At 32.4% G+C, this 7570-nt stretch overlaps 1 pseudogene; it reads right to left on the reverse strand.

The window, feature by feature from the left end:
- Positions 1–7146: 7146 nt before the first annotated feature.
- On the reverse strand, positions 7147–7246 carry LOC138831414 (U6 spliceosomal RNA; annotated as a pseudogene).
- Between the last annotated feature and the right edge of the window lie 324 nt (positions 7247–7570).

The raw sequence follows: 7570 nt of genomic DNA on the forward strand, positions 1-7570 counted from the left end.
TAAGCATGGATATGCATTTGGGTGATGGAAATACTCTACTTGCACAGGTGTAAATTAGAGTTTTTGGCTAGATTGTAGATCTTGAACTAAGAGCCTGTGTGTCCCTGAGCTTTTTCTCTCAAGGCTACCACTCTACTACATTGAGCCACAGTTCCAATTCTTCTTTTCTGTTCATTGTTTGGAGATAAGAGGCTCATGGACTTTCTTGCTCAAGATGGCTTCAAACAATGATTGTCAGATCTCAGCCTCCTGAGTAACAGGGATTCCAGGCATAATCTGTCTATTTTTAAATAATTTAGTAAATCATACAGTTTCAGAAGGTATAAATTATCATTACAACCTGTGTAATAGATGTGTGTATGCATATATCAATGCATACAGACAAATATTTTAATGTATCTTTGTATCTACAGTAGATTTATGAAAAATCAAGCTTCGTTGTAAAATAAAATGGAAACCAAAGTTATTAAGGAGCAAACCAAAAAGAATTGTCACATGTTTGGTTTTTTTTATTGTTGAATGGAATATGAATTGCAAAACTCAGTTTGGGAAAATCATTTTAATATAACAAAATAGACAATGGGTATTAATTCCAATCTATTTGCCAATATTGTTCATCCTCAAACATGAGTGCTAAAATCAAACCATAATTTTTGCTTTTGTATTTAATGCATCTGTAATAATTTGGAGATTGCTGTAATCAAATAAAGATTAAAATAATATTAAGTGATGCTATGAGTTAGAGCTGAAAATATTTTTAAATATTATAATAGCAAATTGAATTGAATTTTTCTTACTTTTACTCTATTGTCATGTCCCTCATTCCCACATTACAAAAGTACATGGAAGCTTCTCACTAAATTATGTGTATAACCATGAAAAAAATATATTGAAAGAATATGGGCACAGTGTGGTTTTACCTTATTGAGACCTGTAGGGGGCAGTGTGTTTTTGAGAACTTGCAAAACGTTGTGATGGAGATGAAGGGAGGGATGTGCTTATTCTGGAAAATTGCCTAGAGGATTGCTCCCAGAAAGATAGTGATGAATTCTTCCAAAAGGATACAGTAAAATCACTTTCACAACCATGTTTACTGCTGCACTACTTACCGTAGCCAAGTTATGAAAACAGCCCAGATGCCTTATGGTGGAGGGATGGTTGGAGAAAGTGGGACATATATACAAAATTTGATTGCACCCAACCATTATAAAGATTGTAACATAATTTGCAAAGAAATAGATAGATCTAAAAATATGTTAAGTAAACTAAGTCAGAGCCAGACACACAAAGGACACATATTCTGTCGTGTATTTGGAACATAGGACTTTATGCAAGTTTACACAACAGTATTAACAAAAGCATGCTGTTTGCAGAGGTGTACTTAAAAGGTGTAAATTCTTATAAAATTGAACTTTTATTCCAACAAAATGAATACCAGGAAACTAACATTTGGAAGATATGAGTGGAAGTCAAAGGGAAGGAGTAAAGAGAGTTATGGACTAAGAGAGGGAAGGCATAATATTCAATGCAGAAACTAGAAAAAATGAAATTGGGGTGAGGTTTGGAAGGGTGTGGGAAAGCTATGTAACGATCCATTGTACTTATAAATTGATTTGTTAAATGGAAATTACTTTGTACAACTATTTAATAAAAATATAATTTAAAAAATGAGTCATCTGGATCTTAAATTATATTTTCTAAAACCATGAGTCAAAATAATAGTATCCTATACAGAAATTTTCTTTGCAGGTATTTTCCTCATAATGACAGAAAAATGACCAACATAATGAATATCAGTACATCACATTCCATATCCTAAAGAGACACATTATAAAAATCACAGTAAAAATTTTAGAATTCATCAAATGATAAAATAACAGGTAGAAAGTATCAAATGCTGATTGTTTTGCCAAGTACGTTACCTATGGTATCTAATGTAATCCTCACAATAATCCCATAAAGTAGAACTACTTCCATTTCTAATTCTCAGATGATAATATTGAAGTCTTTAGAGTTGGAATTACTAGTACAACATTGCATAAATGGTCATTCTTAGCCTGTGGCCCATTCCCACCATATCAAATAACTTCATTCTAATTTATGACTAAAATACCAGCACTTAGTCTACTAATTTTAGGAAAATTTCCCAGAATTATTGTCCACACTCTAATAATATTTCACTTTATCTTTGTTAGAAAATAGGAAAGTAAGCCGGATGCCTTTGGCTCCACCTGTAACCCTATCTACTCAGGAGGCTGAGATCTGAGGAACGAGGTTCAAAGCCAGCCCAGGAAGGAAAGTCCGAGAGATACTTATCTATAATAAACCACTAGTAAACCAGAAGTTTCATTGTAGCTCAAGTAGTACAGTGCTCGACTTAAGCGGAAGAGCACAGGGACAGTACCCAAGCCCAGAGTTCAAGCCCCACAATCAACGCAAAAAAACAAAAAGAAAAAAAGGAAATAGGTAACTTTAATATGAAAACTCCAGTTTCATAATCAATTTATACCTCCCTGGTGAAAGGAACTGCTAAAATATAACATTCTTGATTTCTAGCTCAAAATTGTAGAAATCATATTCTATCCCATGACAACCTGGGGACCCCCATCTCTGTTTAACACAGTCATCCTGAAAGAATGACCTCCCCAATTCCTGATGGAAACAGACTGCAGGTCTTATGGACCAATCATTTCCACATTGTAGCTCACCTAAGTTGTTTACCATTATAAGTATTTTGATTGCTTTTTATACCCAACGTTTTGAGAGAAATGTACTACTTTAAAATGATATTAAAGCAAGACTGAAATAAAAACCACATTTGAACTCAGATAAATATATTACCTTTCATATACCCAAAAATGCAGTCAAACCGATCATTAATGGTAGGAATGAGAGGTTAAAAATCATAGACACCAAAACCTAAGCATGAATTAAAGGCTATCCTACTTGTGAATACATTTGGTTTAAAAAGACATCAATACTACTGCATGTTTTTCACCAAAATTTCTTGTGATACTGAAGATTCAATCATAAAATATTAACACTTGAAAATAACTCATTTTCTTGGAAGTAGGACACAAAACACAAGATTAATCCTAAGCATTTTCAAATACCTTTATTTTTTCTATAAATTCACTCTTATAAAGATTCTAAAACGAAATGAAGTACAGAGATACAAAGAAAATAATTTAACTGCATCATCTACATTCAAAAACTGTTACTAGAAAAGAAAGTTATACTAATAATTATCTTACCAAATTCACTTATATCCTTTTATTATATTTCATTTACTTTCATAAAAACTGGGTTTTCATAAAATGATGCATAAAACAGCCTATATACCCACATACATCTTCAGATCTTAACAATATTTATTTCAGAAATGTCTTTAGCTATATAGTTAATGAACTGAAATAATACTAAAATATTCAAAAGCTTTTCAGAAATTGCAGGACTCGCTCTGTGTTGTTATTTATATTGGAAAGATATTCGAAAAGACTTATTTGTTAAATTGTGATAGTTACTACAACAAAAGAGCCATTAGTGAAGATCCCATTGCATGTACAAAACAACTTCAAATGCATCCACAATCTGTAGGTGACACATGCTTTTTGTTTGTTTTTGAAAGCTATATCTAACAAGCATATCCACAATACTGATTTTCAATCAATATGATGGGATATTCAAACCTAATAAATACAGAATTGATTATCTTAGTGAGAATAGATATGATGTTACAAAGAAAGTTATGTTCAACAGAAATCCGGAAAGAGTTTATCCACTTTGTGTTTCACAGGAATAACCAGAGAGTAATAGCTGTTTGGTCAAGTCGGTCAAACTCACTCCATCAGTATATCTTAAAAGTATAACCAATTTAAGAGATCAAATACATATTTTGTTCTGACAGTCATCTTACAGCAATAACTTACTACCTAATTATATCTCTATCTTCTTACCTAACATATAATAAGACCTGAAAGTGGTCTCTTTTATCTAACTTAATGTTGTATATGTTTTGATTATGATGATGTTATTATTTGAAAAATAAAGTGTACAGAAGGGTGGCTCCACAGAACTGATGACAGAACACTGATAAATGAAAACATTGCAACACAGTTAGCTGTTTTCAGCCCCACCCTGTCCACATTGGCAAGAATCATTGCAACAGCACACGCACACATATACACATACACACGTGTGCACATGGACACACATATACTTGCATGCTAAATTCAGGGATTAGTCCAAAAAAAGTACAAATAAAATATTAGTGATTAGGACAAACGTTAATTTGCATTATTACAAAATAATACACAATCCAGTCACCATGGGTCTTACATTTTACTTGCCTCGCCACATGTGACCACTTAATTTATTTTAATTAATTAATTCATTTGTTTGGTGCTAATACTTGGCTTGAACTCAGGGCCTGGCTGTCCCAGAATTTGTTGATTTTTTTGTTTCAGTTTTCTCAAGCCTAGAATTTTACTGCTTGTCCCACAGCTCCATTTCTAGCTTTTGCTGGTTACTTTCAACTCAGAATCTAATGGACCTTTTATTGCTTGGTCTGATTTCAAATCAAAATCCTCAGATTTCATCTTTCTGATTAGTTAGGATAAATACATGAGCCACCGGTGTGGCTTCTAGTTTTTCCTCTATAGCTATCTAATGCAAATACTTAGATAGCAATTTAAAACTTAGAGTATAGAAGCAAGTTGTACAGTGATGATATCGTCCTGTCAGAAATTTAAGCTAGTAAATTTCTTCTTAAAACCATAAACAAAAATACCATGATATAATATAAGAAAACTCACTATTGAACATATGAGCTTTAAGAACTTTCTAATAGATCCATTAATTGTTACCGAAAATTAGAAAAAACAAACTGTATACTGCTGTAGTAAACTAGAAGTCCTTTGTAGTAATACTTAATTACCTTGTCTTTAAAGTCACTTGTTTTTATCTAAAAAAGCAGGCATGTCTATTGTCTTCATGTGATTTTGATGATTGAAGGTGCTTAATGAGAAGTCAAAGTGTATTACTAATACTTTGCTATCAATTAAATCTCAACTTTTCTTCTTGGAACATATAATGATTAAAGCAATAGTTCAGAATCAGCAAGCAATAGTGCAGATTCACACTTCCAGTGCAAGTGGATCACCAGTAATTAATACTTGATACCATTTTCCACAAAGTTTTGTCCCAGATACAATCGACCTGCCTTCTCTAGCTGCTTTCCTAGCCTGGAACTATTCCTTCACTCTACAAGAAAAGTGTGATTCAACTGATTTCAGGCCAATGTTACTAGAATTATCATGGATTTAGATTCTTTTCTGTAATTTGGTCAAAGCTATGTCTCTTTATGTAGGCTATTAAAAATGTATTTACTAATTTCAAGTAACTACATAAATTCTATTTCCATCTCTTAAAAATAAAATTGTTTGCTCTATAAATTGCTCAGAGGCATGGATTTTGTGGCTAGCTAGGTCATTGCACATCTGTCTCTCTCTTCCTCTCTCCATTTCATGGTTCTCATAGATAATATGACTGCTCCATAATTATCCTAACTTATTTTGCTTTTATATTTTGGGTTGCATCATTTCACTTTCTGTTCTGCCATTTCCCAAATCATTTACACAGAAGGCATTATTTCATATTGTCTCATTCCTAGAATAAGCTGCACATGAAGACACCACTTGTCCTCATTTTCAGTCTGTACCTTTGAATATGGAGGAAAACCTTTCCTCTGCTCTCTATCAATTCCCTACTCTCCAGTTAGGATAATTTCGAATAATAAAAATGGAAAAAGGGAAAAAAATCATGGTGAAATAACAGATGTAGAAAATTCACTGGATTTTTCTGACCAGTTCAACCAACGTGAACTAATGGGGAATACATGTGCACCTTATTCCCACTGGTACTCAATGTCTCTGGTTAGGCAATTCTGATGAAGACAAGGAACAAGATGAAAATGTGAGGAATGGTATCATTTAAAAAAAATGGAGAAGTTTTCAAGAAAATTTTTCTGTGGGCAGCTGAAAATAATCGGCTTACTACAGTACAGAGACTATTTTCAAAAAAGGCCACTCATGTGAATACTAGGGATGATGATGAGTATACCTTTCTTCATCGGGAAGCCTACAGTGGACACTTAGGCTTAAGGCAGATATTCATGCAATAACTGTGAATGGCTGGACACCCCTGCACAGTGTTTATATGTTCATCATGATGCAGATACCAATGCCCAAACTATAGTCCTCTTGACCCCCTTGCATCTTGCTGCTGGGAATAGAAATACCAAAGATATGCGGATCTCCTTCTGTCGAACAATTATATCAACCCAGGTCTGAAGAAAAATTTGGAAGAAACTGCATTTGATATTGACAAAAGGATAAGTATGTATCACTACCTCTTTGAAGTTGTGGAAGGCTGTGCAAATTGTTCTTCTAAGTCATAATGGTTTGGTTAAGTGTCTTAAATTTCAAAAATGCCAATCCATATTTGTGTCTGTACAAAATATTTTCACAATACAAAGCAACAGCAGTATCTTACTTTAAAAATTCATGGAATCCATGGTATTCCTCAAGTGAATTGCATGACTTTGAAATCAAATGTATTCTAGAGTTGTTTTTATACATCTATAATGATTTCTGCCGAGTTTGTGATTTTTTAAATCAGAAATCATTTGAACTTATTTGTTGAAATGAGTAGTACAGAAACTAAAAATATTTCTGGTGCTTGTCTGAAAAAAAGTATATTTTAAAATAATCTGTATTTTGTTTGTATAATGTCCATAATGTATTTCATTCTCTTCTGGATATAATACTTTGAATCCTACATTATTTTATAATATACAGGTTCATTATTAAATGTTTTATTTCAGATAGCATTCAATATAGAACCAGTGTAAGATTCCTTTTTTTTCTTATGTCCTTATAGTATTTAATTTCTTTGGGATAAAATGACAATGATTCCTAATTTAAAAAGTTCTGTAAATATTATGCTATGTAAAGCCTTTCTAAGGTGAGGATTTAATATACTGATGTCAAATTAAGTTTTAGTTCAATGAATTAAATGTATTGTTACATTTGTATTTTTGTAATCAATTTTTAATAACTGTTTTTCATTTCTTGCATCTGAAGAATGAAAAATATGGAATACTTCACAAATTTTCATATCATCCTTGTGCAAGTGCCATGTTAATCTCTATATTGTTGTAATTTGGGTAAACGTGCTGCTGAAGCATGAAATATCCTGTAAATTTAAGTAGTTAATGATGGAATCTTTATACAGGCATATATCCTTGGTTGACTGATTGTAACTAGGAAACCTTATTGTTCCTAAAAATGCTATTGATCTTACTTCTCTAAAATTCTGTGTATATTGGGAAAAACTTATATTGTTTCGTCGATTACTCACATTTTCAATTTTTGTCAATGATTATTTTAAGTCTTTTTCATTTTAAATTTGATTATACTTTGAAGCCTTTATAGCTAGGTCCAAAGGTAATGGCTTTTCAAGTACTTATTTATCAACTGAGTTAGCTTTGTGAAGCTAATGGATTCAAAGT

This window comes from Dipodomys merriami, unplaced genomic scaffold, assembly GCF_024711535.1.
Source record: "Dipodomys merriami isolate MVZ:Mamm:240054 unplaced genomic scaffold, mDipMer1.0.p SCAF_195, whole genome shotgun sequence".
NCBI classification, from domain to species: domain Eukaryota; kingdom Metazoa; phylum Chordata; class Mammalia; order Rodentia; family Heteromyidae; genus Dipodomys; species Dipodomys merriami.